Here is a 21,699-nt window from a genome sequence, read left to right as displayed (position 1 = left end):
ATTTTCCATCTCCTGGCCCCCTCACTCTGCTTGCTAGCTATAAATCCCCAGCTATCTTTGCTGTATTCAGAACTGAGTTCAGTTCTCTCCTGAGATCTCTTTCCCATATCATGATAGTACTGAATAAAATCCATCTGTATCACCTTTAACTAGTGTCTGCCTCTATTTCTCTGTAAAGGAAGGTAAGAGGTGGTTCTCTCCGTGAACAAGCACAAATCCACTGATGGGGATTTGGAGGGGGGCAGATATCCATGAGGTTAAAGCCAACCGGGCGCTGCACCTGGTGACAGGTGTTGAGATGGCTTTGAGACACTTAGAGACTGGGGTAGTCAACAGCCCAGCCTTTAGTAAGTTCAGGAGTAGGAAATTCCCTGTGCAGACTTCAGAGTATAGGAGAAAGACAAGCAAGGCTTTAGAGTCAGATCTAATTATCTATCTATCACTTTTAAATGGTGACTGCTTGAGCAAGTACTCTGACACACTGTAAGCACTCCTTCCTCAATGAGTTTAGGGTTCCAGACCTCAGAGTCACATATGAGCTTAGGCCCCTTTATAATTTTGTAAACTGCAAATGGCCAGTAGTTCTCTTACTCTCTTCTTCCTTTGCTTACTGACCAGAGGAGAAAGCAGACTGTTGGCCAGCAGGGTCAGGGGTAAAAGAGCAATGGATAACACACTCTCCTTGTCTGTTTCCCAGGTATTACTTTCCAGTCCTCCCCTCTGTCCATCCATCCGTGTTGTGAACATTCACTGAATGCCTATCAGGCACGGGCGTGCTGGGCATCTGGTAATTCCTCTTCCCATTTCTCTGCCTCTGTTTAACCCTGCGAGCAGATCCCCAGGCATTGCTCAGCCCCTGGGGGGGAACTTGGTGCTAAAGAATGTGCTGATTTAACTATTGACACTTGTCACTCGCCCTCTGATAAGTGAATGCCTCCTGCTCCTGGTCAGACCTCTCCTCCCAGAGTGCCAGCTGCCGGGGCCTGTTTCTCCTGCAACAGGTGTCACATTTGTGCCAGGAGACAGACACCCCAATCTCAGGTGACAGATAAAGCACCACCATGGGCCTCACATTCTGCCCTCACAAAGCTGGGCTATCAAATTCACCATCAGCTGGAATTTCGCCAACATCTCTCTTCTGTGCAATGTGAACTCTTCAAAGGCCTGAAGATGATCACGTCGGCTCTTTGTGGAAAATATGGGCTACATATACCCCTTGGTGCTTTTTTCAAAGACTCTCATGTTCATCATTTCACTGGATCCTCACAACCTACCCGTGGACTGTTGTCATCTCCGTTTTAGAAATGAAAAGACAGAAACAGACAGGTGAAGTCATCAGCCCAAGGTCACACAGTGAATAAGATAATCCACGTAAAGGACTTAGTACCTGGGACATAATCAGCAACCAGTCGGTAGCTGCTGATGGTTTTATTATTCATCACAATGGGGCAGGTCCGAAACCTACATCCATTTCTCCTGACCTCTGGCCTGATTCCCTTGGCAGGGTGTCATGTGGCCAGCAGGGACATTTATACCAGGAGGAAAGGAAGTCCCTCAGGGCTCAGACAGCTTTGGGAGAGATTTTAAAAGTACAGCTGACTCACTTTGTTCATGGATTGGATATAAGGAGAGGAAGCAAGAACAATTTGAAGATTCTGACCTGGGCAGCTGGAAGGCCAGAGTTGCCATTTACTAAGATGGGGAACCTGGGGAGCAGGCGGGGGCCATGGAAATAGTATTTCTGAAGCCTGTCGCCAGGCTGGAGCAGGGCTCACTCCACCAGAAAGGGCTGGCACCTTCCCTGAATCAAACACTCTTTGCAAGACAGGAAGAAGACGGACACTGACCCCCACTCCGGGGCAGTGGGATGTTGGGGCTGAAGCAGGAGCCTAGGAGGGCTGGTCCCATGGGCTCCATCAGATGTCAGGGACCCAAAGATCCAGGGTGAATGCAGAGGATTTGCTTAGAAGCCCAGCGTCTGTCCAGGGAAGAGGTGATGAACCCAGAGGACAAGAGGTTGCCAAGGGAATGAGAGGTCGTGCCACCCAGGGCACGCTTCCACAAATGCCAGCAACCAGCCCTGAGTCCTAGGACAAAAACGCAAGACTGTGGCTCTGTGGCTCTGACCTTGGAGTGTCCTTTAGGGCCAGTCACATGTCCTCAGCACAACAAAGCCCCTATGTCTAGAAGCCAGCAGGGCCTGGACACCCCTCCCCACCCCCCATCCCACCCCCAGCCAGAAACCTGCGGTGACACAGCCAAACAGGGATGAAATCCGGGACTGTCACCTGGGAGGCAGTCCCTGAGGCAAACAGAAAGCTCTAGTGACAGAGACAGAAGGCTGTGCGGCTTAATCTTTCCTTCCCAGCCCATGACACCATGATGCAAGAGAACTTATTATTCATGTAATCTTAGCAGTTAATATTGGTGTGTGAGGCATATATATATTCATATTAGATGAAATATAGAGTATTTCAGGAAAACAAGACTTAGGGTTTAAAAGTTTTGCTGAAAGCCAGGGGTCATAAGTGGAAGAGGCCAGTATTTGAACCGAGGAAAAAAAGTCCACGTCCTTAACTCCGCTAGTCCCTACTGAATACACTTGAGAATTTCCATCCACTTCTACATCACCATCATTATCACCTGGTGTCACGCACTCATTTAGTCACCAAACTACCCCGTCCCTCATGACCTCCCCCTCACCACCCACACCTGCCAACCACCACCACCCCCACCCCCGCCCCCCCAGACTATTTCCTTACTCCTTCTAACTTGGCCACAAACACCTCTCCATATAAGCCAAAGAAAAGCAAGAGGGAGTATAGAGACCCGGGTACCCCCAAACAGCTGAAAACTAGACATGAAAGCATCTTCATGTAGGCCTGCTCCCCTCTTCCTGGTTTCTGAGCCTCGTCCTTCCCAGCCTGAAGGTAAACAATCCAGCACTGTGTCTGCACGCAGGGTTTGGTTCAGAGGTTTAGAAGATTAGAAGTGGTTTGCTCGGGCTGCTCACCCTCCCTCAAAGCACAGGTGTGTGCTGGGGGCGGGGGGAGGTTAATGAGGACCAGGCACGAGGTGGGGTCCAGGTGTCTCCCCAGATCCTCCTTGATAAGCCTCTTCCCCCACTGCCCCCTACCCTCAACACCCCCCCCCCCCCGCCCCACCACCACCAACTGCCGCTGCTTAGAGCGGAGCACAGGAACCAGAACGGCCAGCTGCTCCCCAGCTCCCTGCCAAGCTAGCACCTGAGCTGCTGGAATGGTTTTGGCTGCTGGCAGGCTGAGGCTTGCCAGCAAGATGCAAGGGACTGTACCTACTGCCCTGCTGGGTGCCACCTAAAGGGGGCCTAAAAGAGGGCACTGGAGCTAAGCCAACTATGTGCTTGTGTATTTCAGCTCTGCTGTCAGTACTTCCTGTTCACTCAAGCATCGAACAAACTCGAGCAAACAACTTTAAGGGGGTAGATGAGGAGAGGAGACAGAGAGGGTAAAGGCCCTTTCCATGGCTCTGCCACTGCTCCAGGAACATAGGGTCTGTCTGCACACAGCCTAGCTTGTAACTTTCCATTCCCAGAGCCACAGATTTGATCGGTAGAGGTCCCAGAAGGTTTGGCCAGGTCCCAAGGCACCCTAAGGATAGTGTCATCATCATTATTATAAAACAAAAACAAAACCAAAACCCCCGACAACATGTAAGGCCCTATTTGCTAGTCAGTGTCAACAGGACAATTACAGCCACAAACGAAGTTTATGGCCCAGGACTTCTAAGACTGGCCCAAGCCCACTGAAGAGGTGTTTTCATCCTCTTGTGGACCTAGACAAGGACCGTTTAGGTAGTTTCAGGGCCCCTCAGATCATGATGGAAGTCACCGGGATTGTTTCCAGTCTTGATTCTGGACTGGGACACAGACAAGATTATGAACATGGAGGAAAATGGGGAACAATCCTTTTCCTTCCTGGCAAAGAGAAAGTTTAGTGGTGCTCAAGAAGAAGCAATTAGCAGGTTGGGAAAGAGTGAATAAATGAATCAGTGGACCAAGAAATCAGTGGCATGTATTGAGCATGTTGTATACTCAGAACTCTGCTAACTGCCCTAATAGACAGAAAGGTATAAACTGAGGGGTGCCTGGATGGCTCAGTGGGGGGAAGCATTCGACTCTTGAGCTCAGGGTTGTGAGTTTGAGCCCCATGATGGGTGTAGATTACTTCAAAATAAAATCATAAAAAACAAAACAGAAGGTAAAAACTGAGGCGCGAGGACCAACATGTCTGTGGACTCGTGCGTGTGTTCCGGCACTCACACCTGTGCATACACTCTGGGCATGTACAGGCCAGTTCTGCTCTATGCAAACAGACCCACAGTAGAAAGCTGGGCTAACTGGAGGTGAGTGATGGGATAGGGCTTGATGATCTTCCAGATTTGCAGGAACCTCAGGCAAGACACTCTGCAAACCATTCTGGAATAAGGCAACTGGTCTTTAGGATCCCAGAGAGTTCAGGAGAAGCAGCACAGGTATGGGAAAACCCTGGTTCTGTAAAATGGCAATGGAGTCATTTTGGCAGAATTATCCCCAGGACACAGTTGAAGGCTGACATTGCCTATTGGAAGCCCTGACAAGTGGGAGCCGTAGTGGAACAACAGTCCAGGAGCCAGTCAAAAGACAGTGCTCTTTCTTCTACTTCTTTTCAGGAGGGAGGAGGGAGCAGCAGAGGCCCAAGATCCCTGGACTCTTTCCCAGCTGGGTGGAGGTGGCCCCTCCCCAACAGGAGGGAGAGGCGTGGTTTCCATAGTTACGGGTCTTAGAGGACCTTCAGGCTCACGGAAGGTGTTCTAGAAAGAAAAGAGTTGGAACCAGAAGGAAAAAAACCCTAGCCCAGGGGCGGTGGGGAAGGCTAGGAGGGGAGAAGAGCTTTGAAAAAGAGAAGAGCGAGCCCACCCAGCCAGGTAATGAGACAAGAGGGGAGAAGTGGGAATATTTGATAATAACTATGTTAATTATAAAGACTCTGGGGTTACTACAGTAAAATGCCAAAAGGGACCTGGGAGGGGAACAACACTGTTGACAAAGCCCTCCTCCACGCATTAACCCACTCAGGCCACTAAACAGGTTAGTACCAAGTGCATTTAACAGAGAATAACCACAAAAGCTAACATCTGTGCACTTGTTTAGGCCAGTCAGCATGCTAAGCATTCATTCATTCACTCTTCATAACCATCCTTTCAGGTAGACAGTAATATTATTCCCATTTTACAGATGAGAAAATGGAGGCCATGGGCAGTGAGGAGGGTATGTATCTGCTCAAACCTCACAGCCTCTAGATGTGGTGTGAGAGCTGAGATTTTCAAAATCCAAGCACCTGACTCATCAAAAAAAAATTCTCTTAACAATTCTCTCACACACACCCTTTGGTTTGGTGAGTGAAAAAACAATGGGATCCAAATGAAGCAGGAAGAGAGAGGAGCCCAGAGGCCAAGGAAGTTTTCTAAGGGCCACACAAGGACTGGGTTTGGGAAAAGAAGTCAGGAGCCATCTTCCACCTCCCCCTCCACCCGATGTCTCCTCTTAGAACACCACACTCTTTTAAGCATCTCATTGAGCCCATTCTCTTTTCTGCACCAGGCCTGAAAATGAATCAGCCGCATTATCTGATCTGACAGACTGCCAGAGGCTGGATTTGGGAGAGCTGATGAAGGTGACTGGCCCATGCCAAGCTGAGGTTGTTACGACCTGCTTGGGGGAAGGAGAGGTGATGAATGAGACAGGGAAGGCATGGGGGACAAGAGAGGAATCCGGGGACTCTACTCCCCTCCTTTCCACAACACATCACCATTAGCGGAACCTCACAGGTTGGACCAAACGACGGCAGAGGCCCGAGTTGTGTGTTTGTCCCCAACCCCGTGTCACCATCCCACCACAACCAACCCAACTCACGTTTTGTATCAGAGCTCTTTCACACACTTGGTCTCATTTTTCCTTTCACCCCCATCCTGGGAGGCATTCTGTGAGGCTGAGGGGACACAGAGACCCACAGATAGGTCAACAGACTTGTTTAATGTCAAATGGAAGCCAGTGCTAAGGCCAGGCTGGAGCCTGGGCCTTTGATTCTTGGCTCGAGGCTGCTCCTCCATGGCGTGGTGTGGGCCTGCAGCTGCTGGCGTTCCATGGCACTCTGACGGAGGCCACGCGAGGAAAGGGCTGGAATTTAGCACTGTGCTGGCAGGGTCTAGGTCTTGTTCTTCGTTGTCCTCCCACTGTATAAATCAGCTGAAAGGAGCAGTTTTAACCTATGCCTGCTTCAGAGAGTGGTTAAACTACCTGGGCCTGATTTTATGTTCTCATTGTAGAGGGCAGGCACTTCACGCATGCGGAGTGACTGACTGGCCGACTGACTGGCTGGCTGGCTGGCTGGCTGGCTGGCTGACTGACTGACTGAATGAATGAATGAACGACACAGAGGGTACAGGAGGGACCTGCCGTGTTTATCATCACAGAACTATCTAGGGGTCTTCTGGACTAAGGCTTGAATGAACTGACAGACACCAGCCCTGACATTCTGAGAAGCTGACCTGCTGAAGGCTTTCTCAACACCCGTGGGCACTCACAAAGGCACAAACCGAGGCTACCTCTGAGAAAGCTCTCTTAGGGTGCTCAGTCTCTCTTTTCAAAACTTCAACTTCCAAGTCTCTGTGTGTATGTGGTAAAATACAATTAACATAAAATTTGCCATCGTAACCATGTTTAAGTGTTTCATGGCATTACGCACACACTGGTATGCAATCACCACCACCATCTCCAATATTTTTTTCTATCTTCCCAGACTGAAACTCTGTACCCATTCAACACTAATTCCCCATTCCTCTCTGCCCCGGGTCTCTGGCAACCACCATTCTACTTTCTGTCTCTATGAATCTGACTCTACGTTATCTCATATGAGCAAAATCATACAGTATTTGGCCTTCTATGTCTGGCTTACTTAGCACCATGTTTTCAAGGTCCATCCAGGTTCTAGCATGTGTCAGAATTTTTAAGGCTGAACCATATTGTATTGAATGTACAGACCACATTTCATTTCTCCACACACCCATCAATGGACATGTACGTTGTTTTCACGTTTTGGTTATTGTGACTACTACTATTATAAACACGGATGTACACATATCTGTGTGAGTCCCTGTTTTCTTTTCTTCCATAAGGCACTCTCTTTTGAACTGCTAAAAACTTTTTCATTCTTCCAGAGATACGCCAAGGGAGCCAGGCTGCTGTCCTCATAGTGGAGACAAGGCGGCAAACTTCTTGTTCCACTGAGAATATAAGAAGTCTGGAGACATTGAGTTGAAGGAGGAGGAGGGGTGGGTGTGTGGGATCAGGTTGGAGCACTCCCAGCCAACAAGTTAGGAGGAAAAGCAGAACTTCTGAGTGGGCCCAGTGTAGGGCTTTCTCTAGGAACTGAGTACGCTAGCCTATGTAGAAATTAGCAGCTTCAACACATCCCGACTTCAGAGTGAAGTTTCGTTTCCTGGGCTCCTAGAAACTCCAGCTCTGTGCTGATACTAGTCCTCAGTAAGACAGGCACAGAAACTCAGAGGAAGTATTTAGAGCATTTTTGAACATCAACATGGGATCATCACTGAACATGGTATAGGTCATTTTTGGATGTTTTGAATGCCACATCCTGGAAAAATGTAGCATGACCACATCAGTCAGTGACAGACTGGGAACTAAAAGCAAAAACTGGAAAAACTGGTTCTTCACCATAGTTTGTTCCGGTTAGCTTCATAGACCTGCCTGTCTTCCTTCCTTCCTCTGTTCCTTCCTAACTTATGCTACAGGTAACTCTGGAAAAAACTGGAGAGTAGCTCACAGAATCAGAGAGAACGACATAATCGGATCCCGGAAGGGCCAAGAACCAGGGTAGTGGCTGGAATCTCAGCAGCCGGCCCAAGACTCTGCTCCAAACGCCTTCTGTGTGTCTCTGCTCAGAGTTAAATTCCCAGGAAAGAGAACCTGAGTGGTTTTAGCTTGGGTCTGGTGTCTGCGGGTGGTGGACGGGGGGGCATGTTGTGTAGAGTAAAGATGAGACCCCAGCAAACTCTGTTAGAACAGGTAGAGGGAGGGGGCAGATGTAGCATGGGGATTTTTCTGAATCTTCCACGTGAAAACAACTTAGCTCTGAACAAATGACTATCATTCCTTTATAAAATTATTTATTTATTTAAAGTAGGCTCCACGCCCAACATAGGGCTTGAAATCACGACCCTGAGATCAAAGGGTCACCTGCTTTGCCAACCGAGCGACTTAGCGAGCCAGGGTCCCCTGACTGTTATTCCTAAGACAAAAGTGGAATTTGGGGCGCCTGGGTATCTCAGTCGGTTAAGCGTCTGCCTTTGGCTCAGGTCAGGATCTTGGGGTCCTGGGATGGAGCTGCGCATCAGGTTCCCTGCTCAGCAGGGTGTCTGCTTCTCTCTTTTTCTCTGCCTGTTCGCCACCCCTACTTGTGCGCTCTCTCTCCAAAATAAATAAAATCTTTTTTTTTTAAGTGAAATTTTAAAAAAATTTAAAAAATAAAAAGTGGAATTTGTCAGAGAGTCATTATATTTTTAAAGCAGGGGCACATAAAATGCAGAGATAGCCGAAAGTACACACATGGAGTTAGTTTTCCAATACTTAAGAGACTTTATAGAATACATAAAAGATGGGAGAGTTGATTATTTAGAATATCCTCAGGAAAAGTTCCAGACTCATACAGAGAGACAATGTTCAAAAACACATTTCTCAGAAAGAGAGGTAAAACAATCATTCGTCAGAGCCTTTGAAAGTGATACTCCATCTAATTCATTTTAACCTCAGTTAAAAAAAAAAAAAACTAGGGAGAGAGAATGCAAGAGTTGTTGGCCTATGGGGGAGTTTAGAGATCATCATTGCTGGAGCCTCAACATTGTCCACTGTAGAGCGGGGAAGCCTTGAAGACTGGGCCACTGGCTGAAGTGGCAAAGCAAGTTAGAGACAGAACCAGGACTTGAATCCAGGTTTCCTCTCTTCTGGATCAGGAGTCTTCTGTTCAGACCACAGAATTAAGCTGCTAATGCAGGAGGTGGTTCCCAGGTTTTGGGCTTTCTGAACACACACAGCGGTAAGGATGCTGATGTAAGACCTTTGTCGTTTGGAATCCTAGGACCAAGCACAGCCACTCTTGTGCAAACAGGGATGTGCTCTAAAGAGACAACCTGGGGAACAAGTTTCTCTGAGTATCTGAGAGCCTGCTAGTTTGGGTCCAGACCATTCTAAATCCAGAATCTGTGGCTGTTCTATAACAGAAGGCTTTTGAGCTTTTCGGAAACAGATGCTGTGTCACGCTTACCTTTGTCTCTCCTGTAGGCACATTTAAATATGGTAGATGTTCAATAAATGACTAATGGATTTCACTGGAATACCTTTTATTGTTTTTATTATATTTTGTTCTCTAATTTAAAAAAAAATTATTTATTTATTTGACAGAGAGAGAGATCTCAAGTAGGCAGAGAGGCAGGCAGAGAGAGAAGGAGAAGCAGGCTCCCCGCTGAGCACAGAGCCTAACGTGGGGCTCGATCCCAGGACCCTGAGACCACGACCCAAGCTGAAGGCAGAGGCTTAACCCACTGAGCCACCCAGGTACCCCTGTTATCTAATTATTTTTAAGTTTTTATTTATTTGAGATTGAGAGAGAGCATGCACATATGCATGCATGGCGTATAGGGAGAGGGACAAGCAGACTCCTCTGCTGAGCAGGGAACCTGATGCAGGACTGAATCAGGACCCTGAGATCATGAACTGAGCCAAAGGCAGATGCTTAACTGACTGAGCCACCCAGGTGTTCCTGTTCTCTCATGATTAAAAAAGACTTAACCTACATACATATATAACCACAAGCACATTAAATATTACCTTGCCATGCTATCTATTAAAACTCTACATGGAAGGGAAAAAATGCTCTTCTCTTGGCAAACAACTACTTTTAAAATAAATGGAAAAATATGTTTGGAAATAGGAAAAAAATTTCAACTCGGGAAAAGGCTGAGTAGAAGCACCAAGAGCTCACTTGGTATTACCTGTCTTCTACCTTCACAAATAAAAATCTGCTCCCTGGACTGCAGTGTCATGATTGAAATATCTACTTTAGAGGAACTGAAATTGAAATATCTACTTTAGGCACTATTGGTCATAATACCATAAAATACCATACAATTTCCACTAGTCTAACTCTTATCTCCACAAACGCAATAAAACACTGATGCTTAGGACAGCTGATTAAACTATTTAGTATATGGCTTTTATAGCCCATACAATCAAAGTACCAGCTCTATGTCTAAAGGGAAAAGTACAGTAAGTAGAAAAAAAAAAAAGAATATTTGATTAAATCAACTGGTTATTTGATATGTCAGCGACCATATTTTCTGAACCCCAAATCAGGATAGGTGATGTAACCAAGGCAACAGTATATTTGAAACAGTTAATCTTTCCTGGAAATTCAGGCCAAACAGTCACATTGTTTATCTGACACTAAATCATCAGTTTCACAGAACTCTATGGTCCTTAGCCTCACCAAATTTGCTAAATTCACTAGTGAACTGGCCAAGCACGACTGATCCATACAATTCCATCAAGCCCACTTATACCGGATTAACAAGAGGGCTGCCTAGAGACGCCCAAACACTCAAGAGGATAAAAGGTCATTCCAAGGTCCTCCATCTCACATCTTGCCTGCCCTTGACCCTACCCCCCAACAATTTCTTTCACCACTCCCATTCCCTGAGCCAACAGGCCAATCTACCACCATATCCGGATACAAGTGACTTTTGACCTAAACTGTACACATTAGTGGAGATGACAGAGAATCACTGCTAAGCCAAATATATTTTGAAATCCGCCCCCCCACACAGAGGACTTATGGAGCCAAAAATATGAAAGGGACCAATCTGGCAAATCAAAGAAAACTTTCACGAGCACTACTGAAAGTTGAGTGAGGGCTCAACTTACCCACTTTTTGCCGAGTAGACTGTGCTAAGAAGCTGGTCACTCAGCCTGAATTTGTGTGCCTGATTTGGCCCAAAGAACCTCAGTGAAAGAACCAATCAACAAGGTCTGGTGGAAACCAAAGAGGAACTCAAAGATAGCCAAAGAGATGAGCTGATAAAAACTGCTGAGAAATCCGGCAGACAACTCTGATCCTTTACCAAAAAAGAGAAAAGTAACAGAGCCCTTTGGAGAAGCCGATGCTACAAGAAAGCTCCAAAGATTAAAAAGCAAGAGGGAGACTTGCTACCACCAAGCCGCGTGCCGCTAACAGTTTAATATTTCCATCTTTCCCATCTGTGCAGCTCTCATTTTACCTGTGTGATACCCGCATGGTTTCGGGAACATTCTCTTACTTGGACTATTTGTGAAGACAAGTGAGGCACAGAGAACTTAGATTATTTTTTGGCTTCCTGAGCATAAACTTTGATATTTGATGACCTTGACCTGCGATAGAGGTCGGTATCCCGGTAATACATAAAACCCTTGGGAATCCATTAACTGTTTCGCATTCCCTGGTCTTAGGGGAATATGCTTTCCATCTTTCAAAGAGCCTGTTGTAGGCTGTCTGTGGAGGAAGATGCAAATATTCCCCGGAGCGGGTGGAGGCAGCGAGTTAGGTCTGCCTGGAGCTCACCCCTATACAGAACAGAGCCGGATTTCTCACAAAGCCTGCACAGTCTGCTGTTGGTTTTGAACTGGCTTCTGGGATCCGTTTATTAGAGTTGTGATGGCTGCACTAAATGGCTCGTAGCGGGAAGGAAGCCTTAAAAAGAGAGACCTAGGGATGGAAAGCGGAAGCTGCATGAGCAGTCTGTAAAACTAGATTTTACTGAGCATCTAGTATGGACATGGTGAGGCTTCGCCTGGCTCTGGGCAGGTGGCTGACCATGCATTCATTAAAGAACCATGTTCAGCGTCAGAAAGATCTAGAAATGAATCCCGGCCCTGCCACCTTCTGTCTGTGGGACCTCTGGCAAGTCTTTTCACCTCTCAGAGCTTCAGCTGTCTCATATCCCTGACACCTCCCCCCACCATTTCCATTAGAAAGATCAATTCGCTCCATGAATGAATTAGGCATCTGTTCCTGCATTCAGGCTCACCGGCAGCTCCTTGAGTAACTGGGGTACCAGCTACTTACTGACTGACCCAGCACTGACTCTGCCAGGCATTTTACATGGGTTAATTTCCAAGGGACAATAACCCTATAGGGTAAGTACTATTTCCCCCATTCTCCTCATAGTACATCTGATGTTTAAAGAGTTTACATGATTCGCTCAAGATCCTGTCAACAGCTGAACTGGGGTTCATACTGGTTCTTTTGAGTTCCAAAGGCCACAGTCTTTCTCCACTGCTGCCCAGTTAATCCTCACCACCAACCAGCACAAACCAGTATTCTGGAGACCTATTTACAGGAAGGAAATGCAGGCAAATAAACTAACCCAGTCAGGAGTGAGAGGCCACGGCCGATAGTTCTGCCATTGAAGCTAATGTACCCTGAGGTGGATTTTCACACCCAGGTCTATGTCCCAGCCCCACCGTGCTTTTTTCCGTGACACAACACTGCTTTGCACACGCAGGAAGATTTGGTAATAGAACATGACACGCTGTGAATCACCAAATAAGTCTCCCATCGAGAGGAGGACTCTGGTGGTCAGGGAAGACTTGGTGACGAAGCAGGTCCAGAGCAAGTGCAGGTGGAGTTGCTGAGTCTGGAAATGGAAGTCAGTCACTGCCCCTACAGAGACCTAGATTTTACAAGACAATCTGGATTGTTTCCACTGGCCCTCTCCAAGCCCCACCCAGTTCCCCGACTGGAACCCAGAAGCGTTTTCTGAAATAAAAGTAACATATGAACACCATCCTCCCCCAGGGTCACAGCGTAGAAGTTCATGGAGCAGAAAGTGACCATCTCTGGACTCCCCACTCTCCTCCCTACAGGCCACCGCTCATTCCTCTTGCTAGGCGCTCCTCATTTGCCTACCTTTACACACCGTGTAAGCTACCCCGGGGCTCAGTCCATGGACGACTTCTTTCTTCTGTCTACACTCCAACCCTTGCAAATCTCTTTTGATCTTTTTGAATACCATCAGTCAGTCTGTTATGCCTTCCTTAGTTTCAGCCCTGACCCTCCCCAAACTCCACATTGGTAGGATCTGACTCACTCATTTCCCCACTTGAAGATCAGAGAGGCATTTCAGACTTCACAAGTCTTGACTTTTCCTGCCAAACCTGCTCCTGCCCATTCTCCCCATTGCTCCCCATTTTAGTGAATGGCCAACTCCAGCCTTCCAACTGCCCAGGGTAGAAATCTGTGAACCATGCTTGATCCCTCTCCCTATACCCCAGTTCATCAGCAAGTCCTGTCAGTTGTACCTTCAAAAATGATCCCACATTGGCCTACTTCTGACCCCTCGACTTCTCCTGCCCCCATCATACCCACCTCTCATCTAGTCCCTGAGTGCACACCCTCAGACCCTACAGTCTAGAGCAGGAGGGACTCCACTAAAATGCAAGTCAGGCCATGGCAATTCCCTGCTCAGAATCCTGCAATGCCTTCTTAGCACACCCAAATTATAATCCAAGAGTCTCTGATCACCTAGAAGTGAAGTTGGCTAGGGACAGACCCAGGTCAGTGGCTGTCCTAGCAGTCTTATTAACAGCCAGGACTCACTGTCAATGGTGTCCCAGTTTGCACAACAAATGATACAGTCACCCATCTACCGAGGCCCTACAGATTAGATTAAATCCTTGCCCTGATCTCATCTCCTGTATCTCTTCATCATCCTTCCATTCCAGCTGTTCCATGCCAGGTACACAGTACCTCAGGGTCTCTGCACTTCCTCTACCTGAAACACTCTCCCTCACGTATCTACACGGCACACTTGCTCTCCTCATTCCAGTCTCTGCTCAAATATCTGAGGCCCTCCTGATCATTCTACCTCCAACAGATGCTGTCTACCCCCAGCCCATCTTTCTCCCTTACCCTGCATTATCTTCTTAATAGCACCTACTACTACTTGACATTTTATGCCTGCATATGTATAAAATCTACCTTCTCCCTACATGTATTTTGTTCATTATGCCTAACACAGAATAGACACTTAAGAGAATGAGTAATGTCACTGTTAATAGCATCCATGTACTTTCACACCAGGGTTAGAAGCAAGAACTCTCTAGGCAGACGTGATAGGACCTACCTAGCTAGGTAACCTTAACCTCTAACTTTGATTTTCTTCTCTAAAATAGTGACATTAGTAGGATTTACCTTATTGGGGTTATTATGAAAATCAAATGAGAGCAGCATACAGTAAGTGCTCAATAAATTCTGGAGGTAATAATACTACTAATAGTTAAGATATTTAGCATTGACTATGTGTCAGGCAGTGTGCTAAGCATTTTACAAATATTGTCTCACTTAATTCTCATAAAAACCCTTTGAGATAGGTACTATTATTACCTCTCTTTTACAGATGAGGAAATTGAAATTCAGAGAGGTTAAGTCACTTCCCAAGGTCAGTTGCTAAGTGGCAGAGGGAGGATCACAACCCAGGGTCTCTGGCTCCAGTGTCTGTCCTCATCCTCTATTCCGCTCTGATTACAAACTCTATTGCATAGTTCCTGATTTCCTAAAACTTCCAAGTGTTCACCACAACAAGTGAACTACAGAAACATATTTTTTTTAAAGTATCTCATCTCCTTCCATCCCTCCCCACCCTAACTGATGCTAATAGTTAGATAAACATCCATACCTTTCTACTTGTTCACACACTAATAGAATTTCTTTGTTTTTTAGTTTTAGAAAATAGGTTCATATTGCATACATACTACTCTGGAACTGCTTTTCTCACTCGCAAACACAGATATTTCTCTGGGCCAAAACATAATTCATTTTTTTAAAAACAGCTGCAAAAATATTCCATAGTATGGCTTTAGCCATACAATTTAGTAAACTAGTTTCCCGCTGATAGACATCCCAAATAATGCTTCGAGCATGTATGGCTGCTATGGTTTCTACAGATAAGTTCCAAAGTGAGATTGCAAGGTAAAGTGCATTTTTAAAAGTAAGTAACTGAGGGCACCTAGGTAGCTCAGTGGGTTAAACCTCTGCCTTTGGCTCAGGTCATGATCTCGGGGTCCTGGGATCGAGCCCCACATCGGGCTCCCTGCTGGGAGCCTGCTTCCCCCTCTCTCTCTGCTTGCCTCTCTGCCTACTTGTGATCTTGATCTCTCTCTCTGTCAAATAAACAAATAAAATTTTTTTAAAAAAGTAAGTAACTGAATATTACTCTTTTTTGGTTTAAGATTTATTTATTTATATAAATAAAGAGAAGTGAGAGAGAGAGAGAAAGCATAAGCAGAAGGGGCAGAAGGAGAGGGAGAGAGAATCTCAAGCAGAGGCTGAGACATGGGCTTGATCTCACAACACTGAGATAGTGACCAGAACTGAAATCAAGATGCGGATGCTTAACGGAGTCATCCAGGCACCCCTGAGTATTACTTTCTAAAAAGGTCTGAAAACAACTCACGTTGTTGCCAGTGTTACTTACAAGTTTCGGGACAACTTCACCAGCACCACATATTAATTTAAAAAAATTTTGCCAGTCTGATGGGAGTGTCCATTTTTAAAACCTAGATGGGCTTATACTATACATCCTATCCTGCAACTTGCTTTTTTCTCCTCAACAATGTATCATGGGCATCTCTTCAATAGCTTAAAAATGTCACTGTTTGTGTCCTTCAATTCACCTCTGTGACCTGGAGCACATTTCTCTCCCACCTGGAACAGTTGCTCTCTGGAGGAAATGGGGATGACAATGTTGACCTTCCTGCACTGACCAGAGAAGGTAGAGATTATTCCAAAACAAGTACAGAAGCACTCCATACCCACTAGGATCGCTATCATCAACAAGACAGATAGTAAGAAGTGGCAAGGATGGCAAGGACGTGGAAGAAATCGGGACCCTCATATATAGTCCTGTTGGGGATGTACAATAGTGTGACCTCTTTGGAAAATGGTCTGGCAGTTCCTCAAAACATTCAATATAGAGGTACCGTATTCCTACTCCTTGGCATATACCCAAGAAAAAGGGAAACATCAGAGCACCATTCTTTATTATAGCCCCAAAGTGGAAACCACCCCACTATCCATCAGGTGACGAATGGATAAACAAAATGTAGTATATTCATACTAAGGGACATTATTCAGCCATTTTAAAAACTGCAGCACCAGTACCTGGATGAGCCTGGAAAACATTGTGCTAAGTCAAAGAAGCCAGACACAACTTATCACATACTGTCTGATCCCATTAATATGAGATGTTCGCAATAGGTCAAATCCAGAGAGACAGAAAGCAGAGTACAGGCTGCCAGGGGGGGATAGGGGGAAAGGGTTTGAGAGGGTGAGGGAAACAGGAAGTGACTGCTAAATGGGTACCAGGTTCTTTTTGGGGATAAGACTGTTCTAGAAGTAGAGGGTGATGATGGGAATATACTAAAACCACTGAGTTTTGTACTTTAATCAAATCACACCCCCGCAGCCTTCAATTCTCTTTCCACCTCAAACATCTGGGTCTCTCTATTCTCCCTTCTCCCTCCAGCCCGGCCTCTCCACCCCCAGTTTAATTTTCTTGATCCCTAGAGAGCAGGCAACAGGTTTCTTTTCAAAGCCGCCTAGGATGGGTTTGTGCCCTGCCCCTCCCTCACAGGCCCAACCCCCTCCTCTTTGTAACCAGATCGTTTACTTATTAAACCAATTAGATTAAATGACTCACAGTTGCACCCTTGGGCCCGAGGCGGGATAAACAGCTCACCAGAGTCCGACTTGCACTGGAAGGGCCTGTTTCCCTCTCCTTCCCGGTGCCACCCCCTGCCCACTGCTCAGACAGTCCGAGGAAACCGGAGGCTAAGGGGGTTGCTGCCACCCCTACCTACTGAGCTTTCTCACCCAAGGAAGGCCACACCAACCCCTCGAAGAGCTGACACAACAGTCTTCTTAGTTTATGGCTTACAAGGCCTGCAGGCAACCGGCTCAGCATCTGCGCAAATGTTTGCAGAGTTCCTTGTTCATCAAAGACTTGTCATGTGCAAGATTGCCAGAAGGGTATCTGGAACCCTCCTGCCTGAGTTTGCTGCCACATCTTAGCCTCAAACAGTGGTATCCCACCCTGGGGGCTCTGTGCCTGCCCAAACTCACTTGAGATGAATGCCTTGGAGACACCATGCAGCTAACTCCTGAAGTAATCTGGGTCTAAGTGAAAAATAAGGGTCAGGGTCTAGATTATTTCTCCAGGCTCTAAGACTGGTGAATTTTCAGTTCAACAAACAAAGACTAAATTCTCTAGGTCCTGGAGGGGAACGGAGGTCTGTGCAGGAAAGACTCGCTGGGCCAGGAGGGCAGGAGAGGACTGACACATAAGTAATCATTTTGATGTCATGCAGCAAGGGAGGAAATAGAGCACAGAGGCTCTCCAGGATTGCGGAGGAGAAAAGGTTTCCGGGTGTCCCCTCGTCCCTGCTCCCACCACCCCACCCACAGTGCACGTTTCTGCCCCTGCAGCCTCAGGCGCTGGCAGGACACACATTATCAAAGCTGTCAGGAGCTTCTCTGGGCCACAGTTAGAACTTCGAACGACTGGCTCTGCTCTCACTCCTCCTTCCAAACACCACCTCGGAGGCATCCCTCCCGACAGCCTGGAATCCAGGAGAGAGGTGTGATTTGAGTCAGATCCTGTCCTGGAGAAGAACCACATCCTCCTGCCACCCCCCCCCCCCCAACACACACCCAGGCATTTCCGTCCTTGTATATTTATAAGACTCACTTAAAATAGGTCCCAGCAAACAGGAGCAAAGACCTGATTTGGGTCGATGAAATCAGCATTTGGGAGAGTGAAGACTCCCTCCTGAGAGCAAAGTTGCTATTTTTTTCTCCTATCCCATATCCGGGTTTCAGTATCATCCAAATCCCCCAGGAAGCCTCCCCTTCCCCCTACTCAGTGGTGCTTCCTGAGTTTCTCCTGCCGTGGAAACCTCCCTTTCTCCGTCCTCTCAGTGCTGATGAGTCTCCTCAAACAGTGACCCCAGACTACCTTCTAATGCTCTATTATATTATTATCATTATTATTATTAAGAGAGGAAGGTGTGAGGGCAAAGGAGCAGGGGAGGGGCAGAGGGAGAGAGGGAGAATCCTAAGCAGGCTCCACACGTGGGGCTTGATCTCATGACCCTGAAATCATGACCTGGGCCGAAATTAAGAGTCAGAGCCTTAAACCGACTTAGCTACTCAGGTGCCCCTAATGCTGACTTATTAAACAATGACACTTTGCAAACTACTTGTCGGCTGTCAGCCCTTTTGCTCAACAAGCCCATCCACCCACTCCTAAATGAGGTCCGAGTACCACAGAGGAGGAGGAGAAAGGGCACAGCAGAAGGTCTGCGGGTTGCAGGGGTCCTGGACCTACACCATCTGCCCCAGCACAAGCTGTCCACCACCTTTGAAGAGTTGGAAGGCAGGCAGAGATGGGGAAAGCAGTGTCATGGGAGTGAGTGTGTCCCAGATACCTGTGGAGACCTGGCAGATTCTGTTGTTGGGTGAGAAAAACCAGCTGAGTGTGTAGTGTCTACACCTTTCCCAAGTGGAGGAACTCCTTCGCAAGGCATTTGGAGCCTAGCGCCTCTGCCCAGCTCGGGTCACACGCTATCCTGTCGGCCTCCCTAGGCTGCATAGCTCCTTTCCGAGAGCGGACTGATTCTAGTTTGCAGTGTGGGAAGCCAGCTCGGGGGCTCTGTGTAATGATACAAAGAGGGCCGTCTAGGGGTTTCCTTCCTAGGGGCTTCAGTCAGAGAAGGCCAGTCCCGGGAGTGCATCTGTAAGCCCAGGTCCAGGGAGGACAGCCCTGGAGCTCTGTTGGAAACAAGGGGTCAGAGGCAGAGAACAGGGGGCCTGGATGGTGGTGAATGTTTAAGTCAGAAGGTGGGAGGCAGATCAGAGGCTATGATGTTCCCAGGGACGTCTGCAGAAAACCAAACCTCAGTGAAATAGGCAAAATGCTAAGACAAAACAGTTGTTTCAAAATAGGGACTAGCCTGGAGCGCCTGGGTGGCTCAGTGGGTTAAAACCTCTGCCTTTGGCTCAGGTCATGATCCCGGAGTCCTGGAATCGAGCCCCGCATAGGGCTCTCTGCTGGGCGGGGAGCCCGCTTCCCCCTCTCTCTCTGCCTGCCTGTCTGCCTACTTGTGATCTCTGTCAAATGAATAAATAAAATCTTAAAAAAAAAAAAAAATAGGGACTAGCCCTTCTGAGGTGACAGAACAATCTGTGAAGGGTGTGTAAGCTTTGTCTTCATCAGCTCGTATTAATGGGATGTCCAGCCTGCAGAGGGGAGCCCTCCCCCCCCATTGACTGCAGGACCACAGGCTACATGACTTTGGGGATCTTTTCTGGTTATAATTGATCACCACCAGAAATTTCCCTCACAGGTTTATACCAGCCTTCTACTCAAGCACTCCTGACAGGTGGCCACCAGAGCCACTGCTAGAAAGAGCCAGTGACCGGGAATGTTCTGCCTGCCAAGGTAGCTGCCCCACTATTGGTTCACATTGTTAACCAAATTCTTGTGTTTTGTGGGGCCTCCCAGAATAAGACCTTCTTCAGCCCTTCTTCAGCCAGAAGCATCAACTCTCACCACCCCCACCATGCAGAGGCACGAGGTGCGGGGGCGGGAGGTGGCGCAGAGAGGCGGGTGCCTTTCTCTGAGCTCTCAGTCCATTCCACCCGAGTTCTCTGCCTTCGAGCATGTCAGAACTCTGAGACAGCAGGAAGTGTCTGTCTAAGTCACGAGACAGTACCTAGGCTCAAGGACACTGTCAGACAGATGCTCCAAGCCAAGGGCAGTGTAAAATGATGGGGTAGAGCCCTGCCATGGTGATTTTAAAGGTGGGCAAGGCCTCACTCACTAGCCCTGAAACATGTTCAAAACATATGGTTATGTGAAAAAAGTGGCCATATAACGTTACCAAAGCGAAGTTATCTAAAAAAAGTTGTGTGTGTGTGTGTGTGTGTGTGTGTGTGTGTTTTAAACTGTCACGGCAAAGAGACTAAAGAGACATAAGTGAACATAATGGAATGATGGGGATGGGACCCTAAACAGAAAAAGGACATTTGAAAAAGAATAAGAATGAAGTATGTACTTTAGTTAATAACAATGAATCAATACTAGTTTATTAATTGTAACAAATGTACCATACTAATGTTAAGACATTAATAATAGGGGAAACTGGATATAAGATAAGTAAAACTCTCAGTGGGGCACCTGGCTGGCTCAGTCAGTGGAGCATGGGGCAACTGATCTCAGTGGTGGTGAGTTCCTGCCCCACATTGGGCTTCAAACCCAGTTAGGTGTGGAGACTTAAAAAAAAAAAAAAAAAAGAACTCCCTGTATGATCTTTGCAATATTTTGTGAATATAAAACTATTCTAAAAGAAAAGCTGTATTTAAAAATGTACTTATGTCAGGGCACCCGGGTGGCTCTGTTGGTTAAGCGTCGGACTCTTAATTTTGGCTCAGGTAATGCTCGAAGTGTCGTGGGATCGAGCCCCAAGTCGGGCTTCGGTGCGCGCTCAGTGTGGAGTCTGCTGATCTCTCCTTCTTCTCTGCTCCCCTACTCTGGCTCATGCTCTCTCTATATATACATAAATAAATAAAATTTCTTTTTAAAAAATGTACTTATATCTATGAATATAGGGATTTATATGTGTACATGTATCATATAGGCATAGAGGAAACTCAGGAAGGCGTATCAAACTTTTTATGGTTGTTACCTCTAGGAAGACACTGTTTACATTATACACTTCTAAATTTTAAACAAATGGATTTAAGTGGTATAGACAGGAATGAAAATAGAGGAGAATCAAAACTGGAACATTCTGCCATATTCTGTTGTTCCTGTGATAGGAAATGCACGAAACTAGGTGTCAGGAGGCCAGGGTTTTTGGTCCTTGTTCTCCCTATAGCTTTGCGATCCCAGTGACCCTCTCAGAACCTCGGTTTTCTCACCTATAAAATGATGACATTTAGGGGCATTCCAAATGTTACCCTCTGTGATGATAAACACACACAAAGAAAAGCCTCGTGTGTTGCCAGCAGATCCGTGATGGTTTCCTTTAAGTAACAAAGCCCCCCTAATGCATTCAAAATATTTCAGCCCCTAAAAAAAAATCTGAACCACATAGAATTTTTCCGGGATGTACAGGATGTACAGGTACACTGTAGTTTTCGAAGTTAGGGGGAAAAAAAATGAGGGAGACAAACTGGGTTACAGACTGATTTTTAAGAAGAGTACTGGCTGATGCTTAACTGGCTCGAATCTATGCAAATGAAGGAAGACAAAAAAGGATGGATGGAGTTGCAGGTGGCAATGCTCCCACTTGTCATTGATCTAGGGCTCTTCATGGGAGAGGGTTGAAAGTCCTTGGCGGGTTCCACAAAGCTTTGTTTCCAGTTTGCCATTCACCTCCCCCAGCTCCTATCAACTCCAGATGCAGGACAATTTGAGAGGCAGACCTATTCAACCCCTATCTCTCTGAAGATAGCAATCCTGGACCTGGTAATGTGAAACAAGGGTCTTCAGGACACCATCCCCCATGACAGC

At 46.8% G+C, this 21,699-nt stretch overlaps 1 protein-coding gene and 1 long non-coding RNA gene across 4 annotated transcripts in view; one reads left to right on the top strand and one right to left on the bottom strand.

Moving 5' to 3' along the window:
• The window catches only part of B4GALNT3 (beta-1,4-N-acetyl-galactosaminyltransferase 3), a 91,627-nt gene that overhangs the window by 29,794 nt on the left and 40,134 nt on the right, over positions 1–21,699 (bottom strand). The gene's annotated exons all lie outside the window — the stretch shown is intronic.
• On the top strand, positions 7,577–20,309 carry LOC116594165. Its single transcript, XR_004287081.1, has 3 exons — positions 7,577–7,589; positions 11,118–11,122; positions 20,226–20,309. It is a non-coding gene; the product is annotated as an uncharacterized LOC116594165 (long non-coding RNA).

Source organism: Mustela erminea, chromosome 6, assembly GCF_009829155.1.
Source record: "Mustela erminea isolate mMusErm1 chromosome 6, mMusErm1.Pri, whole genome shotgun sequence".
NCBI classification, from domain to species: Eukaryota; Metazoa; Chordata; class Mammalia; order Carnivora; family Mustelidae; genus Mustela; species Mustela erminea.
The sequence above is the reverse complement of the archived record's forward strand: the minus strand, read 5'-3'. Positions and strand labels throughout refer to the sequence as shown.